The sequence below is a fragment of the Lemur catta genome, chromosome 7 (genome assembly GCF_020740605.2).
Source record: "Lemur catta isolate mLemCat1 chromosome 7, mLemCat1.pri, whole genome shotgun sequence".
In the NCBI taxonomy this organism is placed as follows: Eukaryota; Metazoa; Chordata; class Mammalia; order Primates; family Lemuridae; genus Lemur; species Lemur catta.
The window spans coordinates 74,076,335-74,098,676 of NC_059134.1; the positions used below are offsets into that span (position 1 = coordinate 74,076,335).

The 22,342-nt window shown below is 36.1% G+C and overlaps 1 protein-coding gene across 4 annotated transcripts in view; it reads left to right on the forward strand.

Moving 5' to 3' along the window:
- The window catches only part of PRMT3 (protein arginine methyltransferase 3), a 115,836-nt gene that overhangs the window by 82,288 nt on the left and 11,206 nt on the right, over positions 1–22,342 (forward strand). The window lies entirely within an intron of this gene.

The following is a 22,342-nucleotide window of genomic DNA, read 5'->3' on the forward strand; positions in this document are numbered from 1 at the left end:
CAAAGAAACAGTCATGAGAGCAAATAGACAACCTACAGAATGGGAAAAAATTTTCACATGCTACACATCCGATAAAGGACTGATAACTAGAATCTATTTAGAACTTAGGAAAATCAGCAAGAAAAAAATCAAACAACCCTATCAAAAAATGGGCAAAAGACATGAATGGAAATTTTTCAAGAGAAGACAGAAGAATGGCCAACAAACATAAAAAAATGCTCAGCATCTCTAATCATCAGGGAACTGCAAATCAAAACCACAATGAGATATCACTTAACTCCAGTGAGAATGGCTTTTATCAAAAAGTCCTATAACAATAAATGTTGGCATGGATGTGGAGAGACAGGAACACTCATACACTGCTGGTGGGACTGCAAACTAGCGCAACCTCTGTGGAAAGCAATATGGAGATACCTTAAACAGATTCAAGTAGACCTACCATTTGATCTAGCAATCCCATTATTGGGTATCTACCCAAAAGAACAAAAGACATTATATAAAAAAGACATCTGCACCTAAATGTTTATAGCAGCACAATTCACAATTGCAAAGATGTGGAAACAACTCAAGTGCCCATCAATACATGAGTGGATTAATAAAATGTGGTGTATATTGGCTGGGCGTGGTGGCTCACGCCTGTAATTCTAGCACTCTGGGAGGCCGAGGTGGGCGGATCGTTTGAGCTCAGGAGTTTGAGACCAGCCTGAGCAAGAGCGAGACCCCATCTCTGCTAAACATAGAAAGAAATTATATGGACAGCTACAAATATATATAGAAAAATTAGCCGGGCATGGTGGTGCATGCCTGTAGTCCCAGCTACTCGGGAGGCTGAGGCAGGAGGATTGCCTGAGCCCAGGAGTCTGAGGTTGCTGTGAGCAAGGTTGACACCACGGCACTCTAGCCTGGGCAACAGAGTGAGACTCTGTCTCAAAAAAAAAAAAAAATGTGGTGTATATATACCATGGACTACTACTCAGCTATAAGAAACAATGGTGATATAACACCTCTTGTACTTTCCTGGATAGAGTTGGAACCCATTCTACTAAGTGAAATATCCCAAGAATGGAAAAATGAGCACCACATGTACTCACCATCAAATTGGTTTCACTGATCATCACCTAAGAGCACATTTAGGAATAACATTGATACGGTGTTGGGCAGATATGAGTGGGGGAGGGGATCGGTGTATGCATACATAATGAGTGCGATGTGCACTCTCCGGGAGAGGGACACGTTTGAAGCTCTGACTCGGGGGGGTTGGAGGGGAAAGGCAATATACGTAACCTAAACTTTTATACCCCTACAATATGCTGAAATAATAAAAAAGAAAAAGAAAAAAAAGCCTTGGTGGCTTTTAACAAACTGTTAAAAGAATATATTTAGGCCTGGCATGGTGGCTCATGCCTGCAATCCTAGGACTCTGGGAGCCTGAAGTAGGAGGGTTTGAGACCAGTCTGAGCAAGAGCAAGACCTCATCTCTATTAAAAATAGAAAAGTTAGCCCATATGGTGGTGCATGCCTGTAGTCCCAGTTACTCTGGAGGCTGAGGCAGGAGGATCGCTTAAGCCCAGGAGTTTGAGGTTGCTGTGAGCTAGGCTGACATCACTGCACTCTACCCAGGGCAACAGAGTGAGACTCTATCTCCAAAATAAAAAAATAGAGAAACCTTATGAATAAGATACTCCAGGTGTGGTAGAAACCAGGCTGCATATTGCATATGAAACATTTTAAAATTTTTATAAGCAGTTGTTGGCAGGGAGAGGGTAAGAAGATATGTATAATCAGAATACACTCTGATATGGGGGGATCATTCACATGTCTCATCCTCTTTGCAGCAGATAAAAGGTAGAGCTTTGAAATTTTCTTCATCCTCTCAGGGTAAGCTTATAGTTTGGTTAAGTATCTACATTTCTTGGAAACCCCCTTCCTTGCCTTCTCAGGGTGCTCACTCTAACATGAGTAAAATTTTGTGGCCTGCTGCTTTTATTAGGTTTTCATTATTTGTGAGATGCAACCATCCACTCATATTCACTCCAGCTCTCTTGCTTTTTGGAGTGGTGCCAAGTCCTTACCCTCTTCTGCTACCTACTCTCTGGAGCTATTATACAACCATGGTCTGTAAGGCTACTTTTGAATGGATAGATTAGTTGGAGTAATTCATAACAAAAGTTAAAAAGGTTGAGTGCCTAATTGGAACTTTGTTTCCGCTTTGTATGGTCAGAAGAATTAGTGGAAATATTGAAAAATAAAAAATAGTGCCTGGTAAAAGAATAGATAAAGTAACTTTGGGGAGGAAGAGATTTGGCTTTTTTAGGAAAACAGGTGAAAAATATATCTGGATTTGTACTGCTACATACAAACCTTCAAATATAAGAAATGCTTTTCTTGTTGTGCTTAAAACTTGAATGCATAGCTACAGATTAAGATGGAGAATTTCTCTATGTAGTTAACCCCATTTTAAGTGTATGCATAACCATTTATTTCTTAATGAGATTCTAAATTTGTGGCCTAATTACAAAATTAGAGGAAATTGTATTTTTCAAAGTAACAAGATGCTAAGAGCACCCCCTTTGCATTTAATTTTCCTAGCATGTGTGCTGTAGACTGATGCTTTTCTATGAAAGGTTCTAACAAGAAAGAAAACTATCTTTTCTTTGCAATGTCTCCCACCACCATACACCCCCAGAAAAATATGATAGCATTTTTAATGTTTTACATTAACCAATTTTACATCTTAGGAATTCTACATGCTGTGATATTTATATGTAAATGTCTTCAGTCTTGGTTGCCTATAATGGTTGAAGGATAAATTGCCAACACATACTGATAACACATTTTCTGAGCATTTTTACCTTATGATATTGACAGATTAAGTTGTCTTTGCTTTTATGATGGAGTATGGCGATGTAGAGAGCAGCTGACATTCCATTTGTCATTATCAGCCTGCTTAACCTTGCCTTAAAGGAATAATAAAATCCATTATTTTTATGGAAAGTGTATAGTTTAAAAGCAAAAGGTTTAAGGCTATAAAATTTAGAACTAATATGTTTTATGAGTTCTAGTTTATTTTTAATGTCATTTATTATAATTGTATAATGTTTTCTTACTCTGTGTGTCAGCAGCATTTATATTGGCATCTGTCTGTAAGCTCCTCACAGGTATAGAAAATCATCCTCTTTCATAATTCTAGAGATACATTAAATAAGCTTTTTATATGGCAAATGAGTTTTATACCTTAAAAATGAAAATATTCAAGATGATTTTATCAGATTATATGCTCACACACATTAATACAGGCTGAGTATCCCTTATTGAAAATGCTTGGAGCCAGAAGTGTTTTGTTTCTTTTTTTTTTTTTTTTCTTTTTTTAAGAGAGTCTTGCTCTGTTGCCGGAGCTAGAGTGAGTGCCGTGGCGTCAGCCTAGCTCACAGTAACCTCAAACTCCTGGGCTTAAGCGATCCTACTGCCTCAGCCTCCCAAGTAGCTGGGACTACAGGCATGCACCACCATGCCCGGCTAATTTTTTCTATATATATATTTTTAGCTGTCCATATAATTTCTTTCTATTTTTAGTAGAGACAGGATCTCACTCTTGCTCAGGCTGGTCTCAAACCCTGACCTCGAGCGATCCACCCACCTCGGCCTCCCAGAGTGCTAGGATTACAGGCGTGAGCCACTGTGCCCGGCCCAGAAGTGTTTTGGATTTTAGAATTAGGAGTATATGCATTACTGGTTGAGCATCTCTAATCCAAAAATCTGAAGTGCTCCAGTGAGCATTTCCTTTGAGCATCACGTCAGCGCTCAAAAAATTTTAGATTTTGTAGCAGTTCAGATTTTCAGATTAGGGATACTCAACCTGGATCTCTGACATGTAGATATTTTTATTTGGTACATCTCTTAAAGTAGTCGTTTATTGTGTCTTAATTTCTGCATTTCTTTTATTCTACTTTTTTACTAGCATGCACTGGAATAATGACTGATACTAACTGCTATGTGTTTTTAAACATTTGACAAAGAATGTTATTTTTCCTAGGCATTTTTCCTTTACTACAGTTGTTTAGAGATGAATGCAAGGCTTAAGAAACAGACTTTTTTTTTTAAATACAGTCATATATCACTTAACAGGGGCGATATGTCCTGAGAAATGCAATACTAAGCAGTTACGTCATTATGTAAACATTGTAGAATGTACTTACACAAACCTAGATGGTATAACCAACTATACACCTAGGCTGTATGGTATAGCCCAGCAATCCCCAGCCTTTTTCGTACCAGGGACCTGTTTCATGGAAGACACTTTTTCCATAGAATCATTTCAGGATAATTCAAGCAGATTACATTTATTATGCAATCAAACTTCTCTGCTAATGATAATCTGTATTTGCAGCTGTTCTCCAGCACTAGCACCACTGCCTCAGCTCCACTTCAGATCATCAGGCACTAGATTCTCATAAGGAGTGAACCTAGATTCCTCTCATGCACAATTTACAGTAGGGTTTGCACTCCTATGAGAATCTAATGCCACCGCTGATCTGACCGGAGGCAGTTCTCCGGCAGTGGTGCCAGCTATGGGGAGCAGCTGTAAATACAGATGAAGTTTCGCTCATTTGCCTGCCACTCACCTCCTGCTGTGTGGGTCCAGTTCCTAACAGGCCACAGACAGGTATTGGTCTGCAGCCTGGGGGTTGGGGACCGCAGGTATAGCCTATTGCTCTTAGGCTACAAATTTGTACAGCATATTACAATACTGAATTCTATAGGCCTTGTAACACGTTGATAAGCATAATTAATGTGGCACATATTTTTACTTAAGAACCTCTTAAAGTCCTTTATTTTGGATTTTATGAAACTTCATAAATTTGAGTAATATCATGAGATCTTTTTAATCGTATCTTTTAAAGTCTTTATGTTAATAGAAATGTGCATTAACAGATATTTTAGTTTATTAAACATCAAATGCTGTGTGCCAAGTACTTGTCTATAAAGTGGGCACAAAAAAAAAAAAAAAGATTTTAAACAAGGAAGCCTCTTCTGTTTCCAAGGGTGAAAAGATTGAAAGAAAAAACTGATGTATGATAGTCATTTACTAAGCTTACTTTTGGATAAATTTCTGTTCACCTTTTTAATTCATTGATCATTTCTGTATTCTTTCTGCTGTTCAATATTAACCAATAAATATTTTCATTTCAGATATCATACTTTAGCTAGAATTTCTATTAGAGTTATCATATCTGTGTAACTAATTTGGTCAGTTTTTTAATCTAAATTCTTTGACATATTTATAATCATTCTTTTAAGATCTACTGCTAATTCCCTAAGCCATCTGTGATTCTGCTTCTATTGCTTTTGTTACTTTTGATTACAGCTCACATTTTCCAGTTTCTGCTCATATTTTATAATTTTGTATTTTATGCTAGACATTGTATAAAAAAATATTACAGACTAAAGTAGGTAATATTTTCCTCTAGAAGAGTATCCCCTTAGATAGCTAGGATGAGGGGTTGATCCCTTTTATCTAATCTGGAGTTGAGCTGGGCCAGGGCTGAGTACCACTTCAGTTAATTTCCAGTGTCTTAAGCACAGGATCAGGCCCACCTTTCTTGCCATGATCATGGAAAGACCATCAAAGAATGCTGAGTTTGTAGTTTACTCCAGTAAGGAAGACCAAGTCAGGAGATCTATGAAATTTGGGAGATCTGATCTTTAGCAGGTCTTTTAATGTGGAGTGAGATTGAAGGGAGGGGTAGGGAAACGTCTTGATTGGGGTTTGGCATGATTTCATGACCTACTGGTTGAGAATTGGTAGACACATTGAGGAACAGATTTCAAAGAGAGTCTTGAAGAGTAGTGTAATTGAGTCAACTGTTCTTGAAAAGAGGGTATTTACTCTCCTGAGGGTTAGTTGATAAGTCTGTTGTTCAAATAAATAGATTTTCTCCAGGTGCTTGAAACAACCACCTGCTCTCTTAGCAACAGTTTCTAGGATAGCAGAGGATTGAATGGTAAAGTCATGTTAATAATGACAGTTAACTGTGTGGTTATAGTTGGTTTGGGCTTGGGAGAAACCTCCCCTTTCTTCCTGCTTTGCAGCACAACCACCAGCTTCCTCCACCTCCTGATAAAGTAGCATGAGGGGGAACTGGTTTGCAGAGGACCCATTCTGCCTTTCGAGCTTCTCCAAATCCCAGTGCACCATACTAGCCCAGTCCTGGCTATTAAAAGTTGGCTGGTTTCTCCTTATCCTAGCAAAGTTCCTGTGCCAATGGCATTTTTGCTACTTTGCCCACCCTATGGCCCCAGCACTGGGCAAATGCCCTCAGGTATGAATGCTAGTATTTGTTTTTGCTCAACTAGGAAGGATTCAGCCCTCTCTGGAAATAATTTAGATTTCTTTGTATCCAAGTCTCTTTGATGGTTTTAATGAAAAATGATTGCTTAGTTTATCTGTTGTTTTTTATGTCAGAATTAAGGGCTTTTGCAACTCTCTATATCCTAACTAGAAGGAGAATTTCCTGAATGAATTGTTTCTTAAAGCCCAATCTGGAAAATAAATCTGGGCCTACATATTTAGGATTTTGAATGTAAACAAAAGTTAGTGAAATAAAAATATAATTATATGTTACCTTTCAATTCAGTTCTCTCCTTTTTTTAGTGACATACTTGATAAATGATAGATATTTAAAAAATTTAGCTTTGGATGGTCTCAAAACAAGGCTTTCACAGTTACAGTTTTTTAAAGCTAATGCTATTAAAAAACCTTAAAATGTTTAGAATTTGAACTTAAATGATTTCTTAGTCATAATACTGTTTTCATTTTACTTTTTAATTAAGCTTTAAATTTTTCTAATGGCTTAAGAAAAAACTTTAGGATGAGCCTATTTCTTTGCAATTGTGTTCTTTAAATCTTCTTTTAAGGCATCTAGAAAATCTCTGACAGTAGAAACCTACCAATTCCAAGCTCATTTCTGGGTATTAAATCAGCTCTTAGTACTTTTTGGTGTAAATTGACCTAATTTTGACCTTGCAAAGCTAATCAGCTAAAGAAACTAATTATTAAAACACATCTGTGCTGCTTAGAAATAGTACGATTGGTGTTGAACTTGCATCATAGATTTTAGTGGGACATCTGCTATATATTTTTAATAGGCTTCATTAAGTACATTTTATGTCTTTGGAGAGATAATTTTTAGTTGTATTATTCCACCTCTACAATCAGTTTTAGGTTTCTCCTTGTCTAAATGACCGTATGATCTAGAGCATGGTTCTGAACTTGCTACTCTTCTCTGAACCAGAATCTTTGTAGTTGGGCTAAAATGATGGTGAAAACACTTAAATCTTTTCATATATTCTCAGGAAATGTTCTTTGAGTAGTATTATGTACTAAAAACTGTGAGACATTGGAAATATAGTAGCAAGCCAAAACAGTTCTTACATTCATGAGAATTTGGTTATGTGGAATAAGGGCATTGTGGTTATCTAAGAGAATGTCCATATTTTTAGAGATGCAAACTGAAGTATGTATGGAAGAAACGACATACATAAAGTGAGGCATTTGCTTCAAAACAGTTCTACAGCAAAAGGGGAGCAGAGGGTGAACAGATAAAGTAAACGTGCCAAATATTGGTAACTGTTGAATATAGGTCATGTTATAGGTACTCAGAGGCTTTATATTTGTGTATATGTTTGAAATTTTTATAGGAGGATGTTTAAAGAATCTTGCTAATGGCAGTAGTCTCAGAAAGACATCAGAGTGATGAGGCAAAGGTGCTGCACTGAGCTAAAGCTTTTTCTCTGCAATCCAGCTACCTGCCATACCTACCAAAGTGGAACACATGCTTACCCTTTGTCTTAACCATTTCACTCTTAGGTCTTTACACAACAGAAATGTGTTATGTTCACAGAAAAGACATGTACAAAAATGTGTATTGCAGCCTTCTTCATAAAAGGCCCAAACTAGAAATCAGTACCTTCATCAGCTGTAGAATGTAAGTAAATGTAGTATATTTATGAAATAGAATACACCAGTGGAAAAAAAAAAAGATGACCTTGATTATACACTGTAACATGGATGAATTTCATGAACAAAGAGTTTGTAGAAAAAAAGAGAGGGGAAGGCCAGATACAGAAAAGTTCCAATATTTAAATTTCAAAAACAAGCTAAATGAATATATGGTGATGGACGTCAGAATAATGGTTACCTTTTGTGGGGGGACTTAATGATTGGAAGGGAACATGATGGAGGTTTCTGTAGTACTGGGAATGGTCCAGTACTACAGAAGTAGTAATACTGATATTTTTTTTTTTTGTCTCCCTTCACTTTTATTCATTCATTCATTCGAGACAGGGGTCTCGCTGGGTCACTGGAGTGGTACATATCTTTATCTGGGTAGTGGTTATATAAGTGTGTTCACTTTGAGAAAGTTCACTGAACTGTATCTGAAAGATTTGCTCACTTTTGTTTATTTTATATTTGTACGCTTCCGTAAAGCATTTATTTAAGAAAACAAAACCAATGATTCTCACAATGACTAAAAGACTTCAAATAAAAAGTTCACCAAAAACAAACAAAAAGTGTCTATCTGGTGGTCAGTGGGCTAGATGGGTACAAGGAACCTGAAGGAAGCCCAGCGCAGCTGGAACATGGAGACCATAGTGCTTAAAGAGGCGGAGAGCTGTCCAGATCATTTAGGACCTTGTGATGTTTGATCTTTTCCTTAGGACAGCGGGGAATTTGCTGTCCTAAATTCCTTAAAATTGTGCTTTTTTTAGACAGAGTGTGTTGGGATCAGAAGGGCCCTTTGGAAAGCTCATGGCTGGGATATAGAGAACAAATAGGAAACCAGAGTGCATGTGGGAAGCCAATGGGTGGGCCATCTAGCAGCTCAAGTAAGAATCAGCAGTGACTCACACGAAGATAGTTTTAGTGGAAATGGAGGAAAGTGGATATATTCAGGCTTTACCTAGGAGGCAAAATGTATAGGACTTAAGGATGTACTATCTTAAGACAAAAAACACTCAAAGAGCATGTTTAGAGGTGAGGATCAACTATTAATATGTTGAATTTGAAATGCCTTTGAGATATGCAAGTAGTGATATCCAGTAGGGAATTGAAATATAGTTCTGTGGCCTGCTGTGTCCAGTCAGACTTGTGACATATTTAGTCCAGATACACAAGAATCAAAGAACATTTTGTAGAAGGATATTTTGAAAATATCCCCCCAAATATGCTGACAGTATTTAACCAAGCCTTTTAGACAATCATAAAATTATATAAATCACTTTTAAACTGGAATATATTTTTTAACCTATGCTATTTCTTGGGGCTGTTAGGTTCTGAAAGCTTATTTTTTAAAGCAAATCCAATGGAGTAGCATCATGTGGAAATAGAACTACGCAAATTAACTGGAAGCATTCAGGTAAAAACTAAAAAATAGTCTGAGAGAAATAATGTTATAAATAGTGTAGATGAATCTGCCCTCCATTTTATTCAGTGAACATGTGCCCCAAAATGAGCATGAGGTGGGAAATACATCTGCCATTCCTTTAGTAGTTATCAGCTTCCAAGTATTTCTCTAGTATGAGCACTTTGCTAGGCTGCATGTGATTCTTGTCTTTAAAAGTATGTATTTTTATTATAATGTGGCACTCTGCTATAAGCCATCTGCTTCACCTGGAGCCCAGCCAAAGAAATGGTGATTTGTGTCATTGCTTGAAGAACTGGTTGTATTGAACCAGGGATGGTTTCTATGTTAGTTTCCAGTACACCACCTTATTAAGAGATTCTCCAAGATAAATTTTAATTATCTGAGATTTTCCCTACATGTGACTTATCCTCTGCAAAATATATAAGTACTATCTTTATGCTTTGTCTTCTTAGTTTATATTTCAAAGGGATTCTATCTAGTTCTGATATCTTTTTATATTTGATTGAAGTTCAGGTGCACCCTATGCATTCTTTCCAAAATTTTCTTCCATTTATCCCCTTTTATTCTTCATTTTTCCAACACCAGGGAGTCTAGAACTTCTAAATTGGACCCCAGAGGATTTTAGCCATTTTAAAATCTGTACTTTTTCAATTCAGTCTTTGTGTTTAGTCACTTTTTTGTCTACTTTAATACTCTTGTTGGAAACATTACCATTAAGAAAATAATTTTCAAGAAGACATGTTTTCTTATATTAACTTTGAGGTATATGTTCATTGCATAAAACCATGGGAGGAATCACCTGTAATATTTAAATCATTGTTTAAACCTAGTCACAGAGAATGCAGAAGTGCACAGAATTGGGAACCCTGAAGTTAAGTAAATAACTTGTTGATAGAGATTCACATACCTGATCCTCTTTTGAAAGCCATGCTGGAAATCATACCTCTTAAAGCTGTATTTTTAAAAGTTCATTAACACTGATTCCGAAGCCTCCAACTGAGTTATATTATAAAAGGATTTAAACATCAAATTTTTCTAAAATAAAGTTTGAGTGGAATCTTGAAATTCTTAAGCTACATTATAATCATTTAATTCTGTAATAGATAGATATAGGTTCATGCTTAAATCAGCAATGTTGAGGGTCACAATAAGTTATGAGGAAATAATCACACTCAAGCTGGACTAAAATATCTCAAGCCCAGCAATAAGCACAAAACTGGTTTATATATCAAATAATCAATAATAGCGGCCTCTTGGCTAGAGATGGCAGGGGAGTTCTCCCTAAACGTAATCACAGAGACTGCCAATTAGCATTATTAGATTGTGATAATAAATGAGTCTGACCAGGTATTTTCCTCTTAGGTTCAGGTAGTTATCCCTGGAGTAATGACCTGTAAGGAAATAATCTTCACAGGTCAGATTTCTTTTGACTTAGGCCCTGACAGACACCATCATGAATATTGGCATTCGGATCTGATAAAACCCTAAAGTGCCTAATGTTTCCAGACATCTGATGTACATGTATGAATTAACAGGACAGATCAGTCCTCATGGAAAGATGAGTCAAGAATCTGAAAAATTCTTGTTACATATTCCAGATGGCTCAGAACATACTTTATGATATTTGCCAAAATGAATCTGTCTTTCTCTATTCTAGAAGACTGAATGAGAAAAGGACCAATCTTGAAATGGAAGGGAGTTTCCTGAAAATCAGTTCTCTTTAAAACAGATAAAAGAGGAAGGTTTAAGTGGTTTTGTAGCACTATGATTAGAACTTCAGCTTTAGACCCAGTGGGCCTAAGTTTACCAGTATAACTTTAGATGAGATATTTAAAACCTTTCTGAACTTCAAGTCTTTTCATCTCGGAAGTAGAGATAATAACACCAATACTTGCCTCCTAGGCATTACTTTGAGTGCTAAATGAGATAATTCATGCAAATTACCACTGTACCTGGCAAATCAAAAATGTTCAACAAAGGATCCAATTACTATTTTCATTCATTTTCCTGTCTTGCTACATTGTTAAAGAAAGGGTTGTTCTTGTTTATTTTTAACTTATCCATTTGCTTGTGGGAATTTAAGACTGATTCTATAGATGGAATTTACTTATTCCATCAGGATTGAATAAGTCTAACTGATTTGACTCTAAGTACCACCTCAAAGACCAGTTTCTCTGTAGGCAGAAGTATGCACTGAAAACCTTTAGACCTCTATCCATACACCTGAATATCTAATAGAGAAATTAGACCTTCTTTCGAAATGCTGCATTTATGCAAATCACCTTCTCAAAGCAAAACTACATCCCTTCTGCCTACAGTTTTGCAAATCGTCATGTTTTTAACTTCAGATCACTAAGACAGTGACTTAACTATTACAGAATGTCCTTTCCTCCATCAAGTGATATGTCCTGACGGTTTCTGGAGGCTGCACGGTAGTGTTCAATCTGATTTCTTTTTTCTCTTCTCTTTTTTCATCATCGTCCAACCCCATGGATATGGGATAGTCCACACTGAGTCCTGGGGTCTCAGAAATGTGAGTCATCAGCATTCAGAGATTGCAACCAAAAGAACACAAATATAAAGCCAAAATTTAACTAGTGTAATTACCTTCTCTGAAAAATGGCAGCTTCTAAATGGAAAACATAAATGAGTACTACCAGAGTTTTAGTTCCCACCCCATATATTGGATGTATTATAGAAGGGCTCAGGTAGGGAGGTAGTAGCCATCTTTTTACCTCACTTTTCAAAGTGGGGGAGGAGAAGAAAACAATTCATTTCTGGAAAGTAAGGTGTATCACATCTGTCTGCCCCTGCCCTTTACTGTCAAATAGTTTCTTTCAGTGTTCTTGTAAAGATAAGTAGCATTTAATAGAGCTTGATCACCTTACCACAAAAGTGAGTTTTAATTGTTTTCAGTTTTAAACCTCTTTGAACAAACTAAACTAATTTCTTTTTTTTTCCTGCCTTGATTTTTAAATTCAGTATATCGGCTATTTTGTTCAGGTGAATGTGTGTCTTTTTAAAATTAAAAATGTAATGTTTTACTTACCCCTATAGTATTTTCTGCCATGTGAGGAACTAAGAATGGAACATAGAGCCCCTTGCATGGATAGCTTTTAGGGAACATTGGAAAGCAGCATGGAAAATGGAATATAAGGAAACAATGATCATTGATATCAACTAGTGAGAAACTGATGATGTGTGAGGGAGCAGGAGGAGATAGAAATCTAGAGAAGCAATGGGCTGCAAGACTGTTCAAAATGGCAATCACATGCAGAAGAATACTTTCCAAGATCACTTTTCATTCAAGCTACACGTACTGAATACTAAAGTATGCATGAGCATCTGTGCTGGGCATTATAAATACAACAAAGAATCAAAATGTAGTCTGTGGCCCCAAAGACATTTGTTTAGAAGGAGAGGCCAATATATAAGTAGATAATTGTAATAGGTGTTCTATAATAGAATTTAATGGCAGAGGCTTATCAATGATAACCTTACCCTGGCACAGTCTTACTTTTCCTTGATAATCCTGTTCATCTTCAAGGTTTTGCCTTAGGCATGGTTTCTTCCAAAAGGCCTTCCTAATACCGTATGCATTATATTAGTGGGGAGTAATTAAACTTTTGTTTGTACAGGTGTCAAAATATTTCACTGCAGTAGTTGACATCTGACAGTAGTTTTGAATAGGAAAAATAGGAATTTATAAGTAAGGCATCATAATTTCCTTTTCCCAAAGGTTGGAACAGGTTGAGCATATTATATCACTTTATCATTTACTCAATTAACAAATCTTTATTAATTCCCTTTAGTCCCTGAACATTCCAGGCTATTTTATGCCTTTGTAACTGTGTACAACTGTGTGTGCAAGAGTTATTTTCATCATCTTAATATATAGAATGCTCAGGCATGTGTTTAGGCAATGATGATGAAGAGGTGAATTCAGAAGTGGTGAGACTGCCCATAAGGGCCTATTTGGATCTATAATTGAACAGAAGACACTGAACAAAAAGCATTATAAGTATGGTGAATGTTATTACAGGGAGTGCAGGAACATTTAGTGGATGTATTATAATCTACTCTGGTATTAAGGCAGGCTACCCAGAGGAAGAGTTAGTTTAGAGAATTGGGGGAAAATAAGGGCCTTCGATAGGAAAGAACAATGCAGTGAAGAATCTGCCTCCTGTAATGGTAGACTATGTAAAATGGAACAACCCTTTTGAAAAGAACTATAGAAGCTGAAAAAATACACTGTCTGTTTGAAGGTATCAGAGGTGATAAGTTAGTAAAGCACTACCAAACCAAGACTCAGAAAAGAAGGAAATCCAAAGAAATGACACTGACATTTGGGGCAGCTTTTGCCCTATAGGCCAATGCAGAGGAAGCAGCTAATAGACTTAGGTAGCCCTATTTGATAACCTTACAATGGGTTGGAATACAAAAATGGGACCTTTATAATTCGTCAGCACTTTGCATTAGGATCCTAAAAGACTACACCTAAGAATAGGGTAAATGAGCCCTTGTGTGGACTGCAGCTTAACTTCAAATCATCTTAGTGGCTTGGGAAATTCTCAAGCTGTGATATTTAATTAAGATGATCTTGGTTTGCTAGTGCCCCCAGGTTCCTTGCAGAAACAAGTAAACATTCTTTCTAGAAATTATTATAGGTCTCAAATTATTTCTACAAGCAGTTTTTCAAATATGTTCAGAACATAATCAAAGGTAACCGGTCACACAAAGACAAAACCTGAATCAAAAACCAGTTGACACAGTAAGCAATAAAAACAGAGCTCCAGGTGCTCCAGGAATTAGTTATAGCAGACATGGATTTTGAAATAACAATGCTTACTAAGTTCAAGGAGAAAAGAAATTCCAAATTTTAACAATTGGAAACATTTAAAAAATATAGCAGATTTGAAAAAGAACCAAACATTCTAAAACTGAATTAAATATGAGTTTAGCAGCAGCAGATCTTCATACATCAGTGTAGAGAGGATCAGTGAACTGGATTTTAAGTCAGAAGAAAATGTCCAGAAGGAAGCACAGAGAAAATGCAAGGATGAGTCAGAGGGAAGGTCAAGTGATATAGTGGATGCAAGAATTTAATGAGAGTCCCAAAGGAAAGGAGGATGAGAATATTACAAACCATATTTGAGAAGATAATAGCTGAGAATTTTCCAAAATAGATGAAAGACATTAAGCTATAATTTAAGAAATACAACATAACCTGAATAGTATAATTTTAAAATTCCATCGAGTTCTAGGTATATATCCAAGAGAAACGAAAGCATATGTCCACATAAATGCTCAATGCAATATTATTTATAATAGAAGCAATTCAAATATTCATCACCTGAAGAATGGATAAACAAAACATGGTATATCCATACAATGAATATTATTCAGCCACAAAAAAGAATGAAGTACTGATACATGATACAACATGGATAAACCTTAAGAACATTATGTTAAGTGAAAGAAGCCAATCACAAACAACCACATATTGTATAATTCCATTTATGTGAAATACCCATAATAAGTAAATCTATAGGCGTAAACTAGATGAGAGGAGAATATATACAGAATTTCTTTTGGGAGAGATGAAAATGTCTACAGTTAGATTATAGTGATGGTTGCACAACTCTAAATATACTGAACAACATTGAATTGTACACTTTATTTAAATGGGTAAATTGGTATGGTATATGAATTACATCTTAATTTTAAATAGGGAAAAGAAATTCATACCTAGAGACATCCTGGTAAAACTACGGAAACTAAGAAAATCACAATGGTGCTATCATTATTGTGCTGAAAGAAAATAACTGCCAACTCTGAATTCTACCCAGCTAAAGTATCTTTTAAGAATGAAGCTAGGCTGGGCATGGTGGCTCACGCTTATAATCCTAGCACTTTGGGAGGCCAAGGCAGGATTGCTTGAGGCCACGAGTTCGAGACCACCCTGAGCAAGAGTGAGACCCCATCTCCACAAAAAATAGAAAAATTAGCCAGGTGTGGTGGTGCATGCCTGTAGTCCCAGCTACTCAAGAGGCTGAAGCAAGAGGATTGCTTGAACCCAGGAGTTTGAGGTTGCAATGAACTATGATGACACCACTGCACTCTAGCCCAGACAACAGAGCAAGACCCTGGCCCCCACCACCACCACCTCCAAAAAAGAATGAAGCTAAATAAAGATATTTTCAGATGAACAAAAAAGGGAGAAAAAATTTGTCCCAGGAAATCTATACTAAAGGAGATACTGAAGGGTATTCAGGCAAACAGAAAATGATTCCTGATGGAAGGCCAGAAATTCAAGAAGGGATAAAGATTAACAAATGTGTTAAATAAATGCATACAAGTATTTCTGCTCCTAAGTGTATACCCAACAGCCATGAGTACATTTATTCACCAAAACTATTCAAATGCCTGTCTGTGGTAGACTCGATAAATCGTATAGTCACATATACCTTACAGCCATGAAAATGAACAATCTACAGCATCATGCAACAATATAGGTGAATCTCACAAACAGCATTAAGGAAAATTAGCCAGACATTAAGGGCTACATGATGTATGTTTCTATTTATTGAAGTATAATAATAGGGAAAACTAATCTTTGCTCTTAAAAATGAGGATAGTGGTTATCTGTTGGGGGCAGAGGTGCCCAGGACTGGCTGGGTGCACAAGTGGGATGCCAGGATGCTGAGATATTCTGTTTCTTAATCGGAGTGTGGGTTGCTGTATTCAGTTTGGAAACTCACCATGATGTGCACTTATGTATACTTTCATGTATGTACATTATACATTAAAAGGTTTTTGAAATGTAGAAATATCAGTAAATGAATATTGATTGTAGAAAACAATCTTTTTATTGCTAGGAAGAAATGTAGGGCAATTAAGATACGAGGAATCAATTTATGAAATGTCAAAATTAAAGTACTTCCTTTAGACTCTGAAGAGATGATCCTTTTTGCTTCCTAAAGTCGCTTTAATAAGCAATTTTGAAATTAACAAGGGAACAATCTAAATAAATTTAAAAGGAGTTTCAGTTATTATCTGGGAATATTCTAAGTAGATCAAAAATGAGTTACATTGAGTTTTTTATTAAGTGTCCTTTTTTTATATTTTTAGACCTATTATCTGTTTTACTACTTCCTATATTGCTTTGTCTATTTTGAAACACCATTCAATCTGGCAGTATCCCTTGAGAGGTATATGGCACTTAATGTGCATTGTTCCCTAGAGGAATCAGGAAAAAAAGAAATGATACAGATTTTCTCTTGGGATAAAATAGAAAATTAATTGAAGAAGGAAGAGTCCATAATTTAAGACATGGTTACTATTGGGAGGGAATAATAAAATCTTTGTATTTGTCGATTATGTCTTCTTAAACACCAGCTATCATCACTAGCAGAGTTCATGCCCTGTATGCAGCAGCTTGTGTGGCTTACGTATTTTCATCTGGTTTATATACAATGAATAAGCTATAAAAATCTATTTTATGCATTATTTGCTTAGTCTTTCTTTGCTTGCTTCAGACTCATCCTAACTTAGCTTTTGAGTTCCATATTAAGATTTTGAAAGAAATACTTCAACAAAAAATGAATTGTATTTTTGTTATAGTGATTCTGCTGCATGGATTACAAGCACTCTATCTCCATGCTTGGATAAACTCCATCAAAAGCACATTATCCTCCTACTTCTGTAGCCAGCTGCCTAATTGTATCTGCTGTAACCACACGCTGTTGGAACATGATACCAATGAAGAACAGAAATGATAAATTACTCCCTGCAGGTGATAGTGATAATGATAATTTTTAATTTCCTTCTTCCTCCTAAGGTCTAGTCTGTTCTTATTTCATTGGCTGCTATCCTATTACATGCACACATGATGTGTCCTCTTTAAATAAAAATACTCATCACACCAAAATACATGAGAAAGTAATTCATTTTTATCCCAAAACATTGTTCTTCAGATGAGCTTGTATTAAATGAACTGCATTGACCTTTATATATAAGGAGTAAACAAGCAAAATGTGACTTAAAACAGATAAATGGTTCAATTTACAAATGCTGTGAGTTATTTTCTTCCTTTTACAAAATCCACAAAGAAGGGATGAATAGCTCATTCTGAAACTCCATTCGAATGCTTAGGAATATTTAAAGTGCACAATAAAGCTACATGCTTGTATTATTTTCCTATGTGCCTCAAAGTAAATGTGGAAGATTCTCACCAAATTTCAAGAGTGATCAAACTATCCCAGAAATTCACTGCATGCATGTATTTTCCTTTCATTCTGTTCTCTTCTATTATCATTGCTGTTTTTGTTTTACTGTTATTAATTACCACCCATTCTCCCTTCTCTCAGTCTAAGGGACTTTATAACTAAAATTTCTGACTATGCTATAATTCAGTGAAATTTTATTTATTTAATTGTCACCTTGCCTTTGCAGATTAACCCAACTCCTACAGATACTTGATTTTAATGCTTTTTTTTCCCCCCACTCAGCTGTTCTCATTGCCCCTGACAAGATATATATGTGGGACAAAGGAGAAATTTATTCTGTGGTCAGCCTTCTCTAACCTATCTGATCTTTTTCAAGCACATGTCAAGTTGTAGCTCCAGTTATTTATTGCCTTTGCCTATTAGTCATTATTTTCAATTTCCTATGGTTGTTTATTCTTACATTTGAATGACTTCCATAGAGAGAATGTAAGTTCATTGAAATTAACATTTAAAAAACCTGAAGAGAGCCTGTTAAAGGGATGGTAACAAGGAGTGTGAAACTAGAATTGGAAATAGGGGCATGTTTATGCTTCCTAGTCAAAATAGTGGTTTTGTCCCCATATCAGCTGACATATTTGGTTATATCATCGTTCCTTATTTTTAAATGACTTTCAGAAATAACAACACTAATCATAGTTGAGTTGATTTAAATGACTGTTTCCAGTTTAAGATTTTTTCTTTTATTTTTCCTAATCTCTTAATTATTAAGAACCAGTGCTGTGTACCCATAGTCCCAGCTACTCGGGAAGCTGGGGTGGGAGGATCCCTTGAACACACAAGTTCAAGTTCAGCCTAGGCAACACAGTGAGATTCCATCTCTAAAAATATAATACAATTAAATGAAAAGAATCACACAGGGAAGAAGGAGGGGGAAAAAAAGCCCTGTGTCTTTAAGGGTCATTCTAGATCTTGTTGGTATTTGAAGGCAAATACCCATTTTAAAACCAGAAACTCCCTTTGGTTTTTTTAGAACAAGAGTCTTCCACTTTTTCAGTTATGTCAATGCTGTCTGATGAGATTATCTGCACACAATTTTTAAGCCCAGGTGAATTCTTCCTAACTTATCTTCATGCCTCTGCTTCCTACTTAATGTGCGCTGTGGACCGATTTACTACCAAACCTTGTTAGGAAGCTAACTCTGCCTGAGGAGAAAAAGATACTATGATGCATTTCAAAGGGAACTATAAAAAAGATGCAGTTTCAGATTTTTCTTTCTCATAGATCCTTTCCAAATGCTCATAACCAAAATTAACTATATCTTTCACTTTTGTTTTTCTTTCTTATTTTGTCTTGAGGCAATATTAACTGTTTTTCAGTTACTCAAAACTACCCAGTATTTCTTCCGTTATTATTTAGGGGCGGGGGGGGGGTTAGTTTCTTCCTTGATTTTTAACTGACATTCATAGATATTTTAGAACTGTCTTCCAATCCCCACATCTAACTATCTTTGTATTCTCAAAGCTTTTTATATGTTTTAGTTTTGTTGTAAACTCATGTATCAGCCTCTCATCTTTGTTAGGACCTATATTCTGTAATTATAATTCTGTAATTGTTCTACTGTATTTATTGTCAGCCTTTTTTTTTTTTTTTTTTTATAACCAGAGTTAAAAATACGCTCCTCTTCATGTATTTTGTACATTTCAGATTCAGGTCACATTTTCTGATGATGATAGAAGAGCTTCTTTTAAACCCGAATTTAGTTCCTACTATGTGTTAGACACTGCCCCAGCTCTTATGTGTATAGAGATGACTGATTTTGGGGGGAAGTCAGTAGAGGAACTGAGAAAAAGGTAATAGTTAAATTGAATATCTCCGCATGCAATATTATAGATAGAAGTTAACTTAAGTATTATTAATATTAAAAATAACTTTTCACAGCTATTCATTTTTGTTGGAAATGTAAGTAAGCACCGAGAATATGAATACTCCAAAATCTGTCACCCACTATCAATAGCTTGGTGAATATCTTTGCAGATATATACATCTGCATTCACATTTGCACAACATAGAGCATGTGCCCATAACTCATACATACTGTTTTTCAAGCTGATTCTCATCTAATAGTATGACTGTTTTTCCAAATCAATAAATATTTATCTAAGGATTACTTTTGATAGCCAAATAGTATTTAAAGGAAACCCATTTCTCTACTCACAGCACTTCTGACTCCAAATATTTGGGTTTTCCACACCAACAACCAATTCTCCACAACACCAACTGGATGTCCTAGATTTTAATTCAACTCTGTCACCACCCTATTTAGTGCAGACTTCACAGGTTAAAGGCTCAGTCCCACAGGACTGTTACCCACTTCAGATACCAATAGCAAGTAGTGGCTCCCCAGGCTACACACACTATGTCTGATTTGGCTACAAATCAAGGATCCTATGACCTTCTCCTCAAGTTTGATAATTTGCTATAATGGCTCACAGAACTCAGGGAAACACTTTGCTTACTTTTACCATTTTACTGTAAAGAAAATCATAAAAGGATACAAATGAACAACCAGATGAAGAAGTACACAGGGTGAGGTCTGGCAGAGTCTCAAGCATGAGAGCTTCTGTCCTCATAGAGTTGGAGTGCCCCCACCCTCCTGGCACATGGATGCATTCACCAACCTGAAAGCTGTCCGAACCTAGTCAGTCAGGTATGGAGGCTCCATTATATTGGCAGGCTTGATTAAATCATTGGTGGCTAGTGATTGGCTCAATCTCCAGTCCCTTTCCCCTCCCCAAAGGAAAATTGTATCTGGTTTTGTTAATTTACTTCTTTTTCCCCTAAATAGGTAAATGAGCATTTTTTCCACATTTTTATAAAACATTTTCTTCTGTCCTGTTCATTTCCTTTACTATATTGTTTTATTAATTTGTAGCAACTTAATATACAAAGGACAGCAATCCTGTTATAAATATTGCAAGTATTCTATCTTTTAATTGACATTAAATGCTTAAAAGGTCTTCTCCACTTCTAGATTTTATAAACACTTGTATATATTGGTGGAATCTCACTCTTCCTCACTCCCTCCCCACACCCCTGCACTGATCTTTGCAATTACTTGTGCATGCATTGAAAATCCCCCCAGATGTGATCGGTTTTTTTGCCTTAAACAGTCATTAAGTATTTTGAAGGCATTCAGAGAGTAAAATGTAGCCTTTTTTATTTACCCAACCATTTATCATTTCTGTTGTTCTGTTATTCTTGATGTTCCAGGTTACCTTCTGGTATCATTTCCTGTCAACCTAAAGAACTTAGTGTGCTCTGTTGCTTTGTGTTTGACTTTAAATTGAGCATTAAGGGAATGCAGTATTTTAATCGGAACTCTGCCAGTACTTTTATCTAGAGGCCTGTTGCCATTTTTGTCTTCTATGAAATTTTCGTCCCAAGAAAGGCAGGATTACATTTTTTCCTAACAGATTGAGTTGGTGTAGTGTATTCTTGGTTATCAAAATACTCACATAACTTTGGGATTTTCGATTGGTAAGTATTCATGATGTGTGAAAAAGCATGATGCATACTGTACTATCTCAATTCCATAAAATTAGATGTTGTGTATGTGTCGGGATCTAGAAGGACACGTCCAACTGTAAACTGCTTGTGATTGTGGATGACTTTGTTCTTTGCTTCTTGTGTTTTTCAGTTTCCTATATTGCATATATTAACTTTAAAAAAAATAATGGTTATTTTAAAAACTTGAAAAAATAAAATAAAATAAAATGTCTTCTGGAAAAAGTCTGTTGGCAATGGATCCCTTTAATTTTCCTTCATATGAAAATGTAGTTTGCCTTCATTCATAAAGGATGTTTTTGCTGGATATAGAATTTTAAAGAGTTTTTTACTGCTCCAATCTTTTTCCATCTGTACCTCCAGTTAATTACATGTTAGATCCACAGGTCTGAGGTTCTGTGCATTTTATTGTAATCTTTTTCCCTTGCTGCTTCAAATTGGATAATTTCTATTGATCTATCTTCAAATTCACTGATTTTTTTTTTCGGTCATCTTCATTCTACTAACAGCCCAGGGAGCTTTTTGTTGTTATACTTTTTAGTGCTACAATTTCCATTTGGTTATTTTTCTGTGGTTTCTGTTTCTGTGCTGGGAATTTCTATTTCAATGTGTTTTCTATTACCTCATGGAACATAGTTAGAATCACTGCTTTAAAGTCTTTGACAGTACTGGAATCTGGGTCATCTCCAAGGGGGCACCTGTTGATTGTCTTTTCTCTTGAGAGTTACGTTTTCCTGATCCTTTGTATGTTGAGCACTTTGAGATTGTATCCTGGATGTTGTGCATGTTATGTTGTATAGACTCTGTGTCTTGTTATAATCTTCTGAAGAATGTTGGTGTTTGGTGTTAGCAGGCAGTCAGGCCAGTTATAAGTTCTGTCTCACAGTGCCTGGGCTAGTTACATTCTCTAAGCCTTTGTTATGCTGTTTTTGGGGCTCTCCTGCACATACATAGTTTAGGGATTAATCTGAGACTTTTATTGGTTTTTCAAATCTCAGGCCAGTTCTCTAAGCCTTTACTTGTTTCTGGGTTTTCCCATGCCTGTTTTATTCAGGGGTTAATCCTGAGACTTGGGCCAGTGATTCAAATTTTAGTTCAGTTCTCTAAGCCTTTGCTATGTTGATT